This window comes from Rousettus aegyptiacus, unplaced genomic scaffold (assembly GCF_014176215.1).
Source record: "Rousettus aegyptiacus isolate mRouAeg1 unplaced genomic scaffold, mRouAeg1.p scaffold_m13_p_2, whole genome shotgun sequence".
NCBI lineage: Eukaryota > Metazoa > Chordata > Mammalia > Chiroptera > Pteropodidae > Rousettus > Rousettus aegyptiacus.
In genome coordinates, this window is record NW_023416295.1 from 149,486,634 (window position 1) to 149,508,888 (window position 22,255).

Below are 22,255 nucleotides of genomic sequence, written 5' to 3' on the forward strand. Positions count from 1 at the left end.
CTTTTACTTCTGCCAATTTTTCAACCTTGGTTTGTCAGCTTTCTACTGATTTTCTGAGTCCAAATTTGTGTGCAATGTCTTTCTCACTGTTTAAAAATACTTAGTTCTCTCCCTGTTGCTTTAGTCAAGAACCCTGAATAAAACACTTTTATTTTATTGATATTTTTCATTGACAAAGTTGTGTCTGGTAACAAAGATGAATAGATATGTGCACAATTCAGGGATTATTTATGATTATGTCATCAGTGATACACTATGAAGGAATTAGGAATTAAACTCGACATTTCACAGGAAATTTGAAAAGAAGTAGTCAGGACATATAAAAATAATTCGTTATGAACTTCAGAATATCTAACTATCAGAGAACTATCCCCATTTATTTTTACTCATATCAGTTTCTGGTTTATCATATTTTTAAAAAGCCATTGAAAATTAAGCAAAGCGAGAACCCATAAATTATCTGGAGCTCAATCGTTCAGATATGTTGATGAATCAAACTTGAGAATGACTTTCTCAAACCAAATTTTAAGGTTTTATAAAGAAAGCCATCTAAAGTATACAAAAACAAATATTGAGAAAAGTTAAAGACATGTTCATAGGAACATAATTATTTTCCAAAAGTATGGCCTGTCATGACTGAAAATTTTAGAGAGGTAAACTAAATAGTAAAGGCACACGAGAAACAGAAGATTTTATCTCCAGCTATTGTGCTCCTATTTACTTAATACATTCGTAAAAGTGATACGGTGCATCTAGAATTCGTAGAATAGCTAAATAGCTAACCTATTATTTACTTACTGTGATTAAAAAGTAAAGAGACCCCTCCCATTCTAAAATCTTCATTTAATTATGATTAATCTCATGGTATGAAAAACTTGTAATTATGGCACATCATGCTTGCAATTGGCCCGCCAAAGGCAGTCATTGGCTATTTTATAATGGTGAGTATTGGAAAATGATAGTGGCGGTTAAATGGGACTCCATCATATTGAACTAAGAATACTTCAATAGATAAGGAAAGTGAATGTAACTGAACACAAGAGTGCTGAATTTAATTCAAATGATTTAAATGATTTTTTAAAAAAGCAACTCTGTTACACACATTCTTCTGTGTCTCTTGACTTGTCTCTTGATTTATTTCATGAGAAAGAGAATTTGTAAGTGAATGTACCCAATGCAATATGTAGAATACATGCATGAATAAATAAATGAATCTATGAAATAGGAAGAAAAATAATTACCTCCTTGGGTATAATACTCATCAGTACATTCATGAAATATTTCAAAGTATTCCCATTTCCAGGCAATTGATAGGGTTTTATATCCTCACCCCCTTTGACATTAGATATGACCATGTGACTCATTTTAGCCAGTGAATTGTGAAATGAAAATAATGCATCACTTCTGGATAGAAACTTTTAAAGTCAGTGCACAATACACTATTTTATAGTTATTATTACTGTGGAGATTGCAGATTGACATGTTGAGATGAAGCTTCAGTTAAACTAAATTCCTGAGTGCCATAATACAGAGCATATGCATATAACCAAAATAAAATGCAGTTTATCCAAAGTAAGCATGTATATAGCAAGCTAGAAATAAGACATATAATTTTAGATATTGTTACTATAGAATAACCTAGTGATTCTCACTGGTACACAGGATAATTGTGAGGGCTAAATAAAATAAGGTAAAAATGGATTGTCAGGAGTACAATTTTTTATATAAATATGTGTTATTTTTATTTTATTTCTATAATGGCAGCATTTATGAACAAAAAGACAATAATTTAACTGACCTACTGACCTACATGTTTGGCAAAACTCATTCTGAAAGAAGTCAAGAGGCAGGCTAAGAAATTATTAAATGTATGAGATAAATTTTGCCAAGGAAAAGATGATTTACAAATTCAGATTTAAATGCTGATGAGAATTATTTTGTCATTAACCAGTGACCAAATTTTAATTGTAAAAATTATAATACAGAAATAAAGCTGTATTTTCTGGTGTGTTAGAACCAAGTTAATCTCAGGGAAAAACTGCAGCAGGCAAGACAGTTTTTAAGTCCTCTGTTCTTGTGTTTTTCTCATTATCTGCTTCCAAGATAATATTCTCTACTCTCCTTAAGCTTCCATAAAAATTCTTTCTCCCCTCATTATCAAAACATAGTCTTTGGAGTAGAATTAAAATTCTTTGATAGTATGGTAACAGTTGGATATCATTATTACCATTCAATCAATCATCAAAGTTTGAAGCTGAAAGATTAAAATTTTTATCTTGGATCAGAGGAAGCAACAAATGGGTCGAGGGCGCTATATTGAATGAACCTTCCACAGAGTAGCTGCAATCATAGAATGGATCTACATATTCTCATCTTCTGGTAGTTTCAGATAGTTTCGACATAGTGGAAAGGAGAGCAAAAAAGGAAAAAATAGTGAAACTTTCTACGCTTATAGTTTTGTAGGGCAGGTTAATTCAAAATAAAATATAACAATTAAAATATCGAAACTACTTAGCAGTCTAACCTGAAGTGTGTTTCTATGGGTCTTCCCACTATTATCCATTTTCTTCAAGTCAAAAGAGTTACATATAACTATTCCTATTCATGTTTTCTGATCACGCTGGATTCATTTTATAGAGATGTAACTGAGCCGAAAGGAAGACCATAGCAAAAAAAGAAAAAGAAAAAAAAAATCCCCAAATCTTAGTAAAATAGCCTTCTCTATGCGTATGTAGTCCCTTAATGCTGTGAATGAAAAAGAAAATATCTAAAATCTATTTTAACTTTTTCAGTTGGGATTTTATTATTTATACTCAACATACTTCTAAATTCGGTATTATGCTAAAATCAACTCCTCTGCTGATCTGTTCTTTAAAATACTACTTTAAGATACTTTTTGTTCAGTCTAAATTTGAATATGTGCAAAAAAAATAGAATTTATGGCATTCACTCATTTAGATGTCAGAAGTTCTATATATCCACTGAATTAAAACATCCTAATCATCGGCTGTCAAGCCTTGGAGAATTTGGCAATGCCTCATATTTCTATTTATGACAGCTCACAGAGAGCATGCTGTGAACTGCTTTTTTTCTGCCTAAGACCCAATTAGGAGTGACAAATGCAGGAGTTTTAATATTCCAAATATAAATATGTAATATTAAGCATGTATCTAGAGGTGAGGTCACTAACTTATTTGCCAATGTTCAACATTCTGAATCAGGAGAGTTAAAGTTTGCTTTGCCATTGTTAAAACTCTAGACCTAGAAATTAAAATATTGCTTTGCAAAGTACACAATGGGTCCTAGAAAATAAAATTGCCTGCAAGTGGTGAGATTAACTCCTAAAAGAAAAAAATTAACACAGAGATTTAATCTCTTTGAGAACATTAAAGAAATATAGTAAATATTTAGTGGCCCAAGAAGGTAAAATTTCTAAAAAGAGAATTTTGTTAGATTGTTATTGGAGAGTTTGCTGGCAGATATGTATTAAATGTTTTTTTAAAAACATAGACTAAAAGAGACCCAGAGGAAGATATAACTAGTGTTTCTGTTTCCTGCCATTGAGTAACCAACTCTTCCTTACTTGGGTGTATTATAGAATTTTGTGACAGATCAAAAAAAGAGAACTAAAGACACAATCCTCAATTAGGAGTGATGTTAAAAAATAACTGTGATAAACTGTGTACCTAAGCAAGATAGATGTACATCTTTATCAGACCATAGTGCCATCATTGAACTTAATTATTCATATTCTCATAAGGCTTTCCAGTGTCCCCAAGGAAATAATATGAAAAAAATTGGAGAAGATCAAAACAATTCACATTGTTACATATTGTGTATCTTGAATTTTGTGATCAGTGGATTTTGCAAGCAGCGATAACATCATGATGATATACGTATGCCCCTTAAGCTCATGTAAACTTGGAGCCTTTATGTAATATAAGCGAAGACATTTTTGAGATGATCTAAACCAGCAAGTTCAAGTACCACAGATATTTTTGGACTGAAGCCTGACCTGATACCCTTTTTGCAGTATAAATTCTGTAAAAAGCATGGACTTCCCTGTAGTTGTAAAGAGGGTAGTTCTCTTTCCTGCCACTAAGCCATTGAGAATACTGATTACTGAGTTTATTACAGTACTTACTTAAGTGTTATCTTTTCAGTCAACTCTCTGTTATTCATGAGCTGATTATCTACGTGGTAAATTACCTCTGTTCCTCTTTCTCTTCTCTTTTTCCTCTACTACCAGCCCATTGGCTATTTCCATGCTTGTTAGCATTTCCACTAGTATGTAAGCAACAGAAAGAAGGCAGAATTGAATGCCAATCAGTCAATTTTATTACTTGTTAGCAACCCTTATAAAGGTTTGGTAGAAGAACAAAATTTAAAATAGTTGTTAAAATTAGGTTTGGGGGATTATCTATGGCTTTTATTTATTCATGTTCTTTCTCTTGTCTATTAGAATAATCTATGACTATTGCAGTTTACAATTATCATGAATAAAAATGTGCTTTTAGTGGAGATAGCCACATTTTATTAATAAAGCTATGTAGTCTGTAAAACACATTGGGAGCTTTCATTATGATGGTATAAATATACATGTAAAATTTTATGATTAAAAGTGACTACTTAAATAATGTTGGTAGCATTTAATAATTGATATTTGCAACATGTAGAAGAAACAGCCAATGATATATGCAATGTTTAAAGTTTCTTTCTGAAGGTTTTCATATTCTCTAGATTCTAATGCTTCACAAGCATTCAGATCACTAAGATTTCTAGTTTATAATATGCCAAGAAGGCTTAAGCTAAAGATGCTAGAGATATCATGTCTCTTTTTCATAGAAATTCAACATAGCGATTGCTTACAGATGGTATAATTCCATAATGCCAATATCATTCTTTGCATCATTTGCCTCTTGTCTCGAATTGGTAAAGTATCCTTACTGATATGCTTTAAAAAGTGTCAGCACATAATGTAGTGAAATATTCTATTTTAGTGAAAAATAAGCAACATTACCTAGAAGTTTCTAAAGCTTAACAAGTACCTATTTTTCTTGTCTAAGAATATAGACTTCTGGATTTATTACCTTGCTAGTCTCTCATCCCAAACTAGCAATGCAGTAAAATAATTTTTAGTATAATACTGCTACATACAGAAGGGAAAAAAAAGGTCCACTGTTGACAGATAGCCTGAAATACTAATTCATATTAAAAGTTTAGGCACCCTTATCTTAAATATTTCTTAAAGAAGTCAATACACAGGCCACCTTCCTGGCAGAGAAGCTTTGATTTTTTTGAATGGGTATGTTCTGAGTACAGGCTGTTTGCCTCATTTAGAATTATTTTGATTTCTTCTACTGCTGTTTTTCTCAATAATTACCACAGGACAAATACTAGTTAGTAATAATTTTCCTGAACATTTTTAAATTTCTTCTCACCTGACCAAGAAGGAGTTTAGATTAAAATGAGGAATTTTTAGGTAATGCAGAAATGACCAAAAAAAAAAAAAAAAAAGGAAACAGAACTGCAAACTCCACAGAACAATGAATGGAATAAATAAATGAATAATTAAACAAATAAATATGATCATAGGTATATTTTCATATTAACCATAATGTCAGCAGACATTCAGACTTCAGTCACCATGTAACCGCATTCCTCTCTAAAATTATTTCTGGGAAAAAGATGGAGTCTAGAGTATTTGCAGACCAGACACACCAGGAAGAGAGAAAAGATAAAGTGGATTCCTAAAATGGAACCTGAGTGATGGTGTCTAGAATGAATGGCACAGAGAATTATGTGTGCCTTCTTGTCCAGTGTTCACCACCATTAAGGTGGTACTCTAGCCATAGGAAAAGAAAGAGTTGAGATAAAAATCACCATAATTATGATCCAAGGAAGCTTTAGAGTCAAATGTGCATTCAACAATATTTTAAAACTCTCAGGAATTGTTTAGTCTCAGTAGGTATCATCTGTGCTGAAATATTTGAGGACATCTTGCCAAATGCTCTCACTGTAGGCTACAGTCAAAATTTTGAATGAGCCAGTGACTCCAAGAGATGGCATCACGGTAGAATAATTTGATTCTTGGGTGGGTGCATCTGGAGGACCGTTTATCTTCTAGATTTCACTGTTTATGCATGTGCCTCTTGGAGAAGATGGATCTTAGCCAGGAGCTACTACATTGCTTTCCTTTGTTGGTTGTTTTGGGCAGTGAGGTGAAAGCTAAATGGTTATAAAATTTTCAGTCTTAGGATCTGCAGAGAAGAGTGGCCTTTGCTGTCCTCTGCTATTCTAGTTTCAGAGACAGGTTTACTGTTCTGCAGTTTTGGCTGTTTCAGCTTATAAGGGATATAAAATGTGATTGAGGAAAGCGATTGAAGAAAAATGTCTACCTTATCTGATACATGCTAAACTTCTAAATTGTTCACTATAATGAAAAATTCCTGAGTGCTATTGCATACCTTGTCTGGTTAACTGTTGTATTCTCAGAGACAGTAGTGCTTGGCAATGTCGTCTAATTAAAAAAAAAAAAAAAATTACAGCTATGTTGAGATAGGAGCGTCCAAAGTATTGGGTTAATCTAAGTGTAACTTCATATCTCAAAGGCACTTTCTGCTCTCCCAATTATTATAGGTAATTTTTGACAAAACTTTTTTTTTTTTTTTTTTTTTTTGCAAAATCAGCCACGTATACTTAGGAAGTTCTTTGTGTGCTGAACATTATTTTGAGTTGAATATTTTTGTTTTGGTGGCATATGTTCAAGTTTTGTCAGAGGAAAACAAAATCATATCAGAAATTAATGAAGTATATGATTCCATATACCCGGAATAACTCCCTTTTCCTACAAAGAGTGTTTGTTGTCATAGCCAGAATATAAAAAGGAAGAGGAATAAAGTGTTGTATCATATAATTCTCCTACCCCAAAAAGTAAACTGTGGGCTGTCCTTGTTTGTTACAAAATTACATGACTTTGCTAGATAAAATGTGTCTAGATGACTTTAGCTTTTTTTTTTCCTCAAAGTGAGTTGCTTAAGAATGAGTAGTGGATCTGACAGTCAGTCAAGGCCTCTTTGGAACTATGCATGATTATCCTTTGGTAACGATGACTAACTAGAAATGCTGCTGAATCTGCACAGGCATAATATTCCCCTCTGTTGACTCCCCACATTTTGATGGGAATTGGCAGATAACTAAATGTTACTTTCATCTATTACAAATGATATGTTAAATCCTGTTATATTTAAGAAACAATGCTAATAACCTTTCAGTCTTGCTGTTGAATACACATGTTGATAAATGTCCACAATATAAATCGTATTATTAAAAACACTTAGCATATGCTGATCACAATGGGAACAGAAAGAAGGAGCAATTAATTTTTGTTTAAAGACTCATGAGAGATTCCAAGAGAAAAACTTTTCCCTTAGGAATGCTCATGAGAGGCTTTAAGATTTTGTAAAGGAAACATAATTCAATTAGACAAACACTTATGAATAGCCATTATGTCCAAGATACTAAGGCACTGTGCAAGTCACTTACTTGAAAAGTACAGAGACGGGGGAAAAAACACTTATATATAATTGCTTGGGATTTAACGGAGGAGAAATACATGTACAAATTTCATTTTAACACAGTAATGCTTATAGACCATGGGACAATAAAAAAAGAGAAATTAATCCTAACATGGAGATCATGAAAGTTTTTTTACAGAATATTCTCCCATTCATTTATTCAGTCATTCATGTAATTATGAAATAAAGTATAAGCTAGGTACACTTCTAGATACTGAGAATACACTGAAGACCAAAATAGATATAATAGACCTTACATTGTAGTCCTGAAGATGATAAACAACTACATAAGCCAATAAATAAGAAATTATCAAATGGTAACACATGCTATTCTGACAGATTTCAACTTCAGAGATACATTAAATTGAATGACCAGAAAAAGCTTCTCTGAGGATATCAGATTGACAAGAAAGCGCCAACCTTTTAAACGTCAGAGAGAAGAGTCTTATGGGCAAAGGATGCTACTTGCCCAAAGACTTAAAGAAGAAAGGGAAGAGGCCAATTTGTCTAGAGCAGTAGGAGAGAGAAGTAGTCCAAGAATGATATGAAGGGTAAGAAGAAGTCATATTGCATAGTTTCATAAACTAGAATTTGAAGTTTACGTTAAGTGCTACTGGAAGGCTTTGGAGAACATTAAGTCAGTGCTTTACAGAATCCCTTTTGCATCTTTGGGATACTTGGGATAACAGAGGGACAAGGTTTCCCAGTTGTATGGATACTTCAGTAGTCCAGGATAAATGTGACTTTTTAAAAAAAATAGGATGTCATAGGGAAGAAGGAAAAAAAAAGTGTGTTAAATCAGAAACTTTGGAATTACTGAGTTGACTGGAGCACAGTGCTTGAGTAATGGGAGAGTAGGGTATTTCACCTGATCTTTAACTGGGTAGGCAAGAAAAAGTTACTCTGAGAGGAAAACAAGAGAGGTAGGTAGTTTGGTTGGAAGAGACTTGTCCTTAGAAATGTGACCAACGCTGATATGGACAGGGTGAAAATATCTAAGCCTATGTATTATATGACTACTGAAACTTCTGGATTATGTGGATGGGGAAGGCTAGACTTCTAGTGGTGATCAGAAAGGAATGTTACTAACAAGTTCAGTAATTGGGCATGAAATTTTGTGTCTGACCTTCAACATGATATAGACCATTCTTTTTTGTTTTTAATTTGTAACACAATTTTTATTAGAGAAAAATTAAACACCACAATATAATATGAAGTTTGAATGACTATAATTCAACAACCTAAAAATGATCAGTTAACATACTGGTTTTGAATTTATTTTTTATGCAATCACATGTTTCTTATACAGGGCATATGTTATTTAATTTCTGATACTGATTATGAACATATGTGAAAAAATGTTAAGAAAAAATATAAGTGCTAATAAGATTAAAAAGTGCTTATCTATGTTACAGATTACTCTACCAGCTAAGAAATTAATTGGCTCACACTATTGCATGGCTGAGAAATAGGTTAATTCAGGAATAAAACATCCCCTGGATCCTATTGGCTCTTGTATATTTCAGAAATCAAACCACATAGCAAGATTCCAGCAAGGTGGCTGGAATCTTACCCCATCAGATCTAGAGGAAAGAGGTCTTTTTGGTGGCTTCTGTAGTAGTCATTAATCATTGTCTCATTGTCTTAGATTGGTCAGTAGCTTCTCTTGATTTGACCACTGTGATGAAAGTAACACGATACCCTAATTAGTTTGGCCTAAGTCATAAGTCTATATCCCAGGGAAAGGTGTGGAAATATCACCTGAACAAACTATACTGTGGCTGAGGAAAAAGTTATATTTCCCCATATAATAGTGGGACGCTCTTGCCATAAGAGTGGTTTGGGTAGTGGACCAGTAAATGGTCAATTCAACAAGAAATTCCAAACCATAGGAATGCCCAGTTACACATTAGTTTGTCCTTAATAAGTTGCAGGTGTGCTAGTATGTAGCTTCCCTGAATCCTTAGAAGGGCCAGTAAAGACTGGAAAAGCTACCCTGCATGGAAACTATTTGTGCATGAAACATGATATGATGATAACATGTTTTTAAATAATCTCTAATGGAGAAGAAAATGACTAGGGAGCATTACTTATAATGAGCCAAAATAAGATTCATGCATTAAAAAGATATTTCAAGAATTGAAAGAACCTAAGAACTTTATAAACAAAAAGCATATGTAAATTATGAGATTAAATGCAGATATTTCAAGCACTTCCATATAAAGGCAAAAATCATTAATTCGATTTTAAAATATTACTTTATTTTGTTAGCCAGAGGTTTCTCTTAGTGACTCGTAAATGGTAAAATATAAAGGATGGGTTATCGTTACACTCAGCAGTGAAAAACTAAGAGTTTTTTCCTTTAAGATCAAGAAAAAAGCAAGAATATCTACTGCTATTCAACATAGTACTGGAAACTTTAGCTAGAGAAATCAGGAAAGAAAAAGAAATAAAATGCATCAAAATTAGAAAAGAGTAAGGAATACACCATACAGCAAAATCAACTAGAAATAGATTAAAGACTTGAACATACGATCTTCCATAAAACCATAAAACTCCTACAAAAAAACATAGCTGGTAAGCCCTCTGACATAGCTCTTGGTTAAGATTTTTTAAATCCCTCATTATCATGGAAATGCAATTCAAAACCACAATGTGATATCACCTTACACCTGTTAAAATGGCTATTATCAAAAAGACAAGTAATGACAAGTGTTGTGAAGGATGTGGAGAAAAGAGAACCCTCATGCAATGTTGGGAGAATTGTAAATTGGTACAACCATTATGAAAAATTACAAATGGTCCTCAAAAAATTAAAAATAGAACTACCTTATGATCCAGCAATTATGCTTTTGAGTATTTATTCAAAGAAAACCAAAACACTAACTCAAGAAGTTATTTGCATCCCCATGTTTATTGCAGGATTATTTATAGTAGCCTATATATGGGAATAAACTAAATGCCCATCTATGGATGAATGATTAAAGAATGTGGTAAATATATATACACATACATACATACATACATACATACCTACATACATACATACAATGGAATATTAATTGTTCAGCCATGAGAAAGAAGGAAATCCTGCTATTTTTGACAATGTGGATAGACTTCGAGGGCCTCATGTTAAGAGAGCTAAATCAGAAAAATACAAATACTGTTATGATTGTTTGGAAATTTTCCTGAGGTGTACTGAAGTTCCAAAGGAGGATGGATCTGAGAGGCCAAATTAAAAAGCTAACAATTCCAGAATTAAACTAAGACTTTACTAAGGGAACTATGAACGGAAGCAGAGCCTTGGCAGCATGATGGCGGATCTCCTCACCCACAAGGGGATTGGGCCTTAATATACAAAACTCCCAAGAATACAGGTGGCTTATAACCAAATGGCACATGTTTTCTAGAGCTGTGTATTCCTAAGCAGTAGGCAACTTCCTGGGTCTGATTATCTCCCTAAAAATGTTTATTTCAGGTGATATGGACCCACCCCTCCTGGGGTGAACTGGTGGTCATTGACAGCAACTTGTATCTTAGCTTTTGGTCAAGCCCTAGAAACCATTTTATCTAACAATGATATCACTTATATGTGGAATCTTAAGAAGCCTAACTCCTAGAAACAGAAAGTTAAATGATGATTACCAGGAGATGGAAATGGAGGAAATGGGGAGATATTAGTCAAATGATACAGATTCGCAGTTAGAAGATGAGTAATTTCTGGAGATTTAATGCAGAGCACAGCGATTATAGTAAAAAATTGCTGTATTATATGCTTTAAAGTTGCTGAGACTAGATCTTAAGTGTTCTCATCACTGAAAAAGAAATGATGATCATGTGACATGATGGAAGTGTTAGCTAACATTATGGTAGTAATCATATTGCAACATATATCAAATCAATACATTATATACCACATGTATACAATGTTACATGTTATATATGTTATATCTCAAGAAAATATGTGTGAAATACCAAAAAAAAATGGATTTGGGTCATGATTGAACTGTAATGGCATGCCTTCTTTGGAGAATGTGTCTGTGTTTGTAAGTATTCTTGTTCTTATAAGTACCGTTGTATCATGTTTCTCAAAATGGTGAGAACTCACAGAATGCCTAATAACATATTTGCAGAGCTTCATGATTAGGAAACACTATTAAAATCTAATGACTATTATTTTAAGTCTAAACCCAACACAAATTCTGGTCCAAAAATTGAGGTACATAAATAGGTTATAATTTGAGCATATCGATGATCCAGAATGTGTTAATTTCTTATGAAGAAGCTGCACAGCAAAGAAAACATGGCAGTATACCCTCTAGACTGATATATCTCCAGGAAGATATTTCTTAGAAAAGTGTCATTTAAATAGATAATAAGGTCTCCAGCTGTAAATAGTTATATGGTCCAATAATTATGGTCTTGTTGTTGCTGATGTTAGTTTGTGCATGTGTTTGTGGGTATGCATGTGTGTGTAATTTTCCCACATTATTCTTCATATATAATGCTCAGAATATTTTAGAGTTACCCATTGTGGAAAATTCTCACTGTGAACAATTGAAGATGTTTAAGTTTAATAATTTGCCTTTATCTACTTATATCTAAATTTATCCTCTTATATTACTCCATCATTAAAATCTATGATTCAGCCGATGAAATGTTAGGCTAAATTAAAAATTTTGATACTATAAAAATCATTTCAGTTAAACTGGAAAGTTAAATTTACCCATGACCTTGACCTGTACTTAGGAATAGTGTGCAAATCACCTAATACATCATCTTGAGAACTTCCCACTGAGTAAGATGCTGGGTAAATGTTTGACTATTATTCTAGTTTGTCTATAATTTATATTTCACAATCTTAGATATTGAAAATCCCTTTATTTCTATTTTAGTATATCTCGTGACCAAACTCACTACACATGGTTTAATGCATTTATGATAGCTTTAGATTTAGAAGATGAAACTTGGGCATTTTATTTTGAATTTGTGCTAGAATTTATTTAGATAGCACTTTTTCCTTCATGTACATAAATAGAAGTTTTCCAAGTTTAGCTCCCAATTCTTCAACCTCATGAGATAGTTCATATTTTTAAATAATTTTGAATGTTTTGATGTCCTCTTTTACATTGTGGAAATACTAGAACCCAGTATTTTCCAGTATGTTTAAGAATTTCAGCTGTATGAGAAAAAAAGATTATATTTGTGTTGTTATTCTACACTGCACCCCATTCTTCTTAACCTACAGTCTGATGCTCTTAACCAATCTTCTTGGTCCTGAACTTCATATTTGCCATCTTGTCTTGACCACCATTTCATTTTATTTTTAGTATTCCAAAGCACCTTTATTATTGGTCAGCTTGTGTTGTTATCTTTTATTAATGATTTAGGGCACAGTATAGGAAATGAAATGACTAAAGGTTAAATGTTGACTATCACTCTTTCTAGTAATATTCATTGTACATTTTTTGATTCGCTCCTCTGACTCTTCTTCTACTGTGGATATTCTGCAGAGTCTTATAGCCCCTCCCTACAAAGCTGTCCAAGAAACTTGGGATTTCTTTTATTTATTCTGTATAAAAATTCAACTCTAAATTTAATCTCTTCCTGACTTTGCCTTGAGATTAAGAGTGTGGGACTGGGGTTGCTCACATCCCCAAATGCCCTTAAATGTGCTTTGCTAAAGGAACAACCATCTTCCTGAAGATAAGTTATAACTGACCTAATATGTGAAAGTGGCTGCTCCTGTTTGCTTAAATGTATATTAAAGAGATGTTTTCTTTCCTTTCCCATTGTACATGCAGATAGCCTTAAAGTTTTAAACTATTTTGCTTTACTTCTGGTTAGATATTTCTTGAGGAAAAATGATACACATGTTTTTAAAAGGAATTTTGCATTTACCTTACAATTTTTCTTTAAAATATTCTCATTAAGCTGTTATATTCCCCAACATGTGAGTTAAAAAGCAATACATGTGATTGGAAGAACACAGTACACTATAATGGACATTGAGAAGTGAGATGTTCTAATCTTTATCCTCCTTCCCCAAAACAATCGCTATTAGCAATTTCATGTATCTTTCTATATATTCTGTCTATCTACCTGCATATATGTATACCATCACTTTTATGTACTGTTTTGCTCCTCAATGTTTTTTTTTTTGTTTAGCTTTATAGATTGGGCATATTTCATATCAGCAACATAGTTCTAATTTTTACATGGCCAGAGTATTCAATCATATGGATATATTATAATATATTTTTTCAGTCTTCTGCTGATTGACTTTGCCACTGTCTAAGCTAATTGCTACTATGTCCTGTAAAGCAATGCATGCTCTTCTACTTATATTTGGGGCCCATGGACGATTAGAGCTTCAAGGTAACCATAGAGCCAGAATTGCGGATCCAAATGTAAGTAAATTTTACATTCTAATAATGCCAAAATATCTTTCAATGGGGGTCCATCAATTTGTATTCACTGTGATCATTCTTTTTTTTTTTTAATTTTAGATTTAAAAGTTAGACATTTATACAATGCATGAAGTAATTTCCCTGATTACTTTAGCACCCATCTTGCACTACACACAACCATTACGATAATATTGACTGTATACTCTATACTATGCCCTAAGTCCAGAGACTGTTTTTGTGATCATTCTTGAGGTTACAGTAGTGGTAACATCAATCCTTTTATGGCTCCTAAGAGGAAACAAATGAAATAATTAAGAGAATGTCAAAGTTATGCCTGATTTGAGTCCCGCCTCTACTACTTTGTGACCTTAGAAAATGTACCTAATCTTTAACTACTTTAGATCTTTTCATTTGTAAAGTATTATTAACAATATTAACTTATTGTTTAAGTTGCTACAAGAAGTTTAATTAATTACTGTACATAAGCACGTTAAAACAATGTATAATATCTAAGGAATCTTTAATACAAATTAGCTATAATTCAATCTAGAAGACAGACAGGTAATAATCAAATAAACACAAATATATATAAAGTTGCAACTATCATGATCATTTTGAAGGAGAAGCACTTGATTTCAGAGCCTGCATTATGGGTTTTGCTATGTCAAGAAGGCTTTTTAAAACAAGTGATTGATGATTCAATTGAGATCTGAAGGATGAGTCAGAATGAACCTAAGCAAAGTTTAAGAAGAACATCTGAGAAGGTGAGAATTATGTGCAAAAACCTGTGTCAGGGGAGCAGTTGCCAGTTGAGGAACTGACAGAAAAGGAAAAACACAGGTGAAAGTCTCTCATATGAGCCTGGAGAGGCAAGCAGAATATGAGCAACATACTGCTGATCTTTATCTTAGATAACCCACTGAAAGTTATTATGGGTAATAAAGATCATGTGGTGGCATGATCAGATTTATTCTTCAAAAAAGATATTTTTATGCATATGGAGAAAATATGATAGGGTGGCCAGTAGATGAAGGTAGACTGGAAGATAATTATGATAGTAAAGTGAGAGATGATGGCAGTTTGGACTAAGTTAGTGATGTAGAGAAATGAATGAAGTGTGGAAGTGAATTAACAGGACTTGGATATGGGTAATTAATGGAGTTAAAAAAAAGGGGAGAAAAGTGATACATGTGGGCACTCAATACCTTTGTATTTTCCTCCCCCCCCCCCCCGTTTTTATTATATGTAGAATCAACCCATTTTGGAGTACATATACTTGCTTTATCTTGATATTTAATCTTTTATATTTAAATATTGTTGTTGTTTATTAGTGTGTATCACTGTAGTCAAAAATTTCTAGTTAAGATTCTAGTTATGTATCATTGAGGCACTAGTATCCTAATTTCTGACATACCAGAAATCTTATTTTCCGAAATTATACTAACCTGTGGTAAATAACAAGTATATAAGATGCAATAACTGTAAGTAAAAATAATTGTCAAAGGGAAATAAAGCAATTAATAGAAAATAAATGATAAAAAATAGCAAACAATAATAATAAAGCATTGAGTTATGTGTGCCACAAACAGTTTTCTAATAGTATTCTCTCATCTAGTTCTCACAGGACCTTATGGGACAGATTATTATTAGACCCTATTGTTAATATCCCCATTTCATAGATAAGAAAACTATGGCACATTTGGGTCAAATACATTGCAGGAAGTTTTATTGTCTAGAAGCAGTAGCACAGCGATTTGAACACAGGTCTTTCACATTCCAGAATGTGCACTCCTATGCTGAATTTGAAAACTTCACTTCAAAAATTGTTCTACTCAATTCTGGTTTTATCTTTTAGTAGCTCCATGATCTCGTGCCATTATCTCACATAGAGTTTCACATAGAAATTATAGATGAGAAAATTAATAAAAAAGCACTAAGAAAATGTCTGTCCTATGGCACATGTTGTCTGTAAATAAAATACAAAGTTTTAAAAATTACATTATTATTGTCATTATTCAAGTTTGTATATTCACTTGAAAACAAAATTATTTTGATTTTGTCACATTTCCTTGGTAGGATATTTGGAATCAGGTGTTATTGAGAAATAAGTAATTTCTAAAAATTATGTAGTCTGTGAACCTAGGTTTGCAAATTTTAAGTCCACAAAATTCTGCAATAAGCAACTGAATAGCAATTCCAAGTTTCCTGAAGAAATCAATGTTTGTAGATTTCTTTAATTTTTGGTGCATGTTTTGTTCAGATTCAACAAAAGAATACGATGCCTGAGAGAAAGGTGATTTAGACTACATTTGCATGCAGAGCTAGTTCGATTATTATGAGGGTCAAGTCATTCAAAATGGAGTTTTAACAGAACTTAGATTGCTAAATAGTCTTCTTTAAGATGAGTTTGGTTTGAGACCTTAAATATTCATCATTAATAAAAATTCCATGACATTTTTCAAAAGAACATTTGCCCAGGTCATTTGACCAGATGCCAAGTTAAATCATTAAAGCATGGCCAACTGCCATTTCATTTTTCTTTTTTCTCTTAATATTGATGATTTTTTTAATTTAAAGGAACCTGAGATATCATTTTTCTTGAGCACAGAATTTACAAGTGAATATCAAAATATCAGAAATGCCTTTCCTAAGCCTAGAACTTTTGAGGTCTTTGAAAAATCTCTCCTTGGAATGAGAATATGCTTGATAGTGAGGAGTGTTTCTGAGTTCTCAATTAAAATATAGATAAAAATTTCCATTTAACAATTTTTCAGAGTATAGGCCAGAAGCCGCTTTCCTTGTTGTTTATTTGTTGTTGTGTCGGTGGTTGTTATTCTTATTTTTTGATGACCAAGGACTAAACCACAGTCCATTTGATGGAGTTACTCTGATTATTCCTTATATCACAATTTCACAGAAACAAATGCCATATAATTTTTTACTTATCCACATGTTTTAACAACCTTACCATTTCTCATTACTTAGAGGTATGGTGAATCCTATTCAGTCTGTTTCAGGGTATAATAAGCACAGGTTTTGTTTTACATCCCATGTAGTACACAGTTGTGCTTTGCTGTCATAATTTCTTATGTTATCTCATCAGATATGCTTGTTTGCATATTCAAGAAAATTAATGATAGCATATTTGAATGTCACTTTGAAATGATTTCTAAAAGGCTATCAGAATTAAGAAATGACTCAAGTAAGAAAATGAAAATGAAGATTGACAGTGAAGGTATGCTATTAAGTAGATTATCTCATAGTTTATATTTGTTCAGTTAATATATCATTCTTATCATTAGGACACATGTTTATCATCCAGTGGTGAAATGTCTCCAAGTTAGTTTCATCTGTCTATCTGTATTTTATTACTTTCAGTGTCTTGAATATTCACTTGTACAGATAGATGCCTACTATGTACCTCCGGCAAATATTTATGTTTAAAAAAAAATGTGATGTTTATATTCAGTTACATGCAATAGAACCTGGTAAACTACTTGTACTTCAATACTCAGATTATATTTTAACCTTTTTGTGAATTCTTATCTTAATCCACAAATGCAATCTTTCCTACATGAGATTCCTACATGAATATTTATTTAACAGAGATAATTCTATAATAATATAACTAAGATTTATTGAGTACTTACTACACTAAGCATGGTAATGTGCTATTTCTGTCATTTAATCTTTTGATGCTCCAAAAGAAGTTTTAATTTCTATAATTACCAAATAATTGCTATCGCTTATCCATTCAACAACACATGCTTGTGCGTGTGTGTGTGTGTGTGTGTGCCCACGTGCACAATACTAGGCATGTATGCTATGACCAAACATTAGGAATTCAAAGATTTTTAAGAGAGCTTACTTGGTTACCAAATAATAAGGATATGAAATAGCATTGATTGTACTGGGAACACACACACACACACTATAACACACAGTCTACAATGAAAATTGATCTCAAACTAAATATAACATATTATTTGTTCTTAGAATAATTACATTTTAGTGGATGGACCAAAAGATTGTTAATGTTAAAAAAGTGATAATATAATTGTAATCTACATGAAGAAGGTGAGAGTATTTTAAAATTTTCATGAGTAGCCTCTTGAAAAGTTGTCTTCTTAGACTGAAACTAGCAGAAATTAGAATCAAATATTTTTGAAAGTAAATCTTTAAAACTTGAGATGTAAGAACCAGAGAATACCAAATCTGGGTCACTTGAGCTTTTAGTTTGGTAATTATAAAATGAAATTAAATATATACATTGAACAAGGTAAAATCTTAATTTCTATTCACTCATTCTTTCAATAAATATTTATTGAGTCCTGGATATAAGCAATATTGTTATTAATATTTATAACTAACATTATGCAGGCGCCATGTGGTATAAGCCATTTTGGAAACTAGGGATGTAATAAAAACAGAGACAAAATCTCTACAATGAAAATTAGAACTATTTTTTCTCCATATATTATTTTCTCTTATTAGAGTTCTTTAGGAATTAAAGTGTTATAATTAATAAAATTTTCTGATTAAGAACTTTTTTGTGAAAAAGTTTAATGAAATATGTTGTTTTCTCTCCTCATTCTCAATATTTTTAGGATGAGAAATGCAATAAAATTTCCTATACAGTAAGTCCTATAGTGTCTCATGAAAATACTCTATTAATTTTAAGTAGGTAGGTGTTACTATTCATGGTTAAAAGTAATACATTTTATATTAATGTTCAATAAATCTATAAAAATTTTGTTTTACCAATATAAGAAGCTTTAACTCAGTCAACTTTCTATTATGCTGTAGTCTTCTCTTTAGTGCAAGTTTTATGAAATAATCATATTTATTAGATAATTATATTCTGTCACAAATCTACTTACTTGAATATTTTGAGTAAGTAGAGAGGTGATTTTGGTGAAGAACAAGATTTTTACATTTTACAGAATGTACTCCTTGCAGAATGTAAAAATACAAGGAAATCTGAAGCATTTAACCAAACAACAAAAATGACTTGGAAAAAACACTTTGCTAAGTGTCAAGCATGCAGCCTTCACCCAAGCAAGATTATGTGCTTTTCAAAATGAAACTCATATGGCACAGTGAAGAATAAAAGCAAATCAAAATTCTGCTAGCTTACAAGTGTTACATATCTTTTTCTTCATGTTTTCAAGGAATGTGCTAATAGAAATTCACACTTCCAAAGATGTAAACCAAGTTATATTGTTGAATTGTTAAAGAGCGTCACTATTATTTATTATAAAAGGAAAATAAAGAGCACAAGGAATGTGTATTTTAGAAATTCAGTTATATTAATATTGTTCTAACAGGGAGGTTAAAGTTTATATGTTATAATTTGATGAGCAAAACTTTAGAGTTAGTACTATCTGATTTTACAATTCTTTTTTTGTAAAAGAAAGTTCTTATCCTTCTGATTATGATAGGAACTTAACATTTGCCAGTAAAAGGTGTCTTACTCATATCTAACTAAAAAAAAATTTTTTTCAAATTATTTCAGTTCATTTTGTGTGGTCAGTTCAAAGTTCAACTTCCTATCAGGGCTATTTACATTCTGCCATTCTCTGTCTCTCTCTGTCTACTCCTTGAAATGGCAACTGGTTTTAAGTGAAAGCTTGCTTAACCTTAGGATGTTGAGGGAGAGACATATCTCTTCACCCATTTCACATGCATTCCCAGTGCTTTTGACTACATTAACATATGTAATTTAATACAAAAAAAAATAGATTTTAGTATTTGCATTTTGCCGGTAAGATTATTTATGCATATAATAAAAACTAAACTATATAGAGTGTGTGTCATCTGACAGACACTCTGAAGCTCTGTAATATACTAATGAATGTTAATTTAATCTGCAGTAATCTATAACGTAGATACTCATCTCCATTTTACAGATGAAGAAACAAAGACTAGAGATTAAGCAATTTGTCTAAGATCGTAATGATATGTTTCAGTTGAGCCAGTTTTCAAACTGAGGCAGTCCGCCTCCAGAGACCACACTATGAACCACCACTGCCTCTATAAAATACACTAGAACCTCACAAATTCAGGTGGTCTAAAAGTAGAATTGAATCTGGATAACGTGTAAGTACCTTTGAAGTACTAAGGAAACAACATGTTTTCTTGTACAGTGTTTCCTAACAAGTAGTGGGGGGTATATTCCACTGTAGCTGATGAGTTAGCATTAGTTGTCCCTTGCTTCCCAGGGCCTGACTAGCACTCCCAATCTCACTGGTTATAACAAGAAAGCCTGAATACCTGAAATAGTTGGGAATGTTTTCCACTTACTCGTTTAGACTAATTTTATACATGGATTCCTCCAACCCTTGTGTACCTGTGTGATTTTGTTGGTGGACTCAACAGGGTAATGTAGGAATGTAATGGAGTTGCATCCTGCCTCAAATTTAGCACCCATGTAGAAGTGTCTTGTAGAGGTCATAAATACCATGATGAGTGAGGGAACTTTCAGTCTTTGAGTATCACACCTGATGAGCACTCAATTAATGAGAGGCTGGGGTTGAGAGGGGAGGGAAACAGCTTAGAGTTGAAAGGAACTCATGCAAATATGTTAGAGGAAGATGATCATTAAAAGAGAGGAAAAGTGGCACTTGCATTGGATGTGACTAATTCTCCAATTAACTTTTTAGCTTCCAGATCCATGACTTTTGGGCTTTTGGTGCCTCTCTTATGGAGTCTGGTAATAAATGCTATAACCACTTAAATTCATTTCAAACAAAATTTTAAAATATAGGAAATATTGACAAACATTTCACAAGAAATTTGTCATGAAAAATAAAACCTAAAATTATGCATGTCTATTTTATCTGATATTAACAAAATTTAGCATAATTATATTCCTTTTATTAAAATGAACAAAGGATGAAAAAAATGACAATAAGGAAATTAGCTTTGACTTCATATCTAAATTTTTTAACAATATAGAGAACCTAATTTGAAAAATAATTATATGCCACAATTATAAAAATAACCTAACTTTTGTGTCCTGATAATAAAAAAAATAAGGTTTGTCATTTTTCTCTAAAGTCTCTTTTCTTTAAATTGTCAAATCAAGCTCTTTCAAGAGCCCATCTCCAATTCTTGTTGCTTTTTTCCCCATTTTTTTCTACCACTAAAAAAATGCAGCAGTATTTTTAACTACATTAGTGTGCATTAACTATATTATATTTAACCGTATTAATTTATTACCAGTTTTAACGCCGTTGATTATTATCAGTCAGTAATGTAGTTCTCCAACATCACTTTTAGGAATTTAATGAAATCACACACTTTTTACAAAATTTGTAGTTTCACTTTGCCATCACATGCCATTGCGCTTGCATTGTTTTTAGATGTTTACAATCAAATAACAATCAGGGAAAGGCTGACCAACAAGGAATGCAGACTTTGGTACAATAAGCATGATGTTTGGCCTTAGAAGCAAGGCTGATATTCAGCTCGTAAACTCTGTTGTGGCTATATAAGTTGCTAAATTATTGAGACCCAGCCATGCCTTTAAATACTACTGCTTTGAAGCCTGAAATATGCCAGGTGCTGCTGCCCTCACTATTTTAACTCTACTCTGAGACCCTTAAACTTCCTTATAATTCAATAATGAGAGTGGTGATCCCTGGCATAGCACAGGGCCCCCGTGGCACCAGTGCGTTAGCGGCTATTTTTTTTTCTGATTGGTTAGTGACTATGCCATCCCTGGATAGAAAAGAAAATAGTGGAGCAGGATATTGAATTTAGATCAGTTTTTAAAAGTAGTCAATTTATTAGTGAATATTCCCAGTGTAAAATGACTTTTGTTGACTATAAGGTTGACTCTCTAGGCAACATTATAACTTCAAAGACCCAGAAAATGAATACTTAGATATGGGGGAGTCCCATTGTCCTCTGCTATCATAGTTCTTAGTACACTTTACTGTAAATGTTTCTTTAACTTTTTCTTTACTTATCTGGAATTTCCATGATTGGAAGGAATAGATATGTCTTTTTCATTGTTCTATACCATGAAGCAAATTTTTACTCCTGTTCTCTGAACCCTCTCATGATTTCATATCAGTGTACTTAAAGCTAAATTCCTTATGGTGGTCTTCAAAGGTCTACATTATCTTCCATTGATTGTGATATGAGTGCCTCTTACTTCTCACCTTTGTTCACCCTGGTCCAGCCACATTGGCTTTCATGCTGTTGCTCGAACTTAACAATATGCTATCTCCAGAGCCTAAGTATCTCTTGTTCCCTCTACTT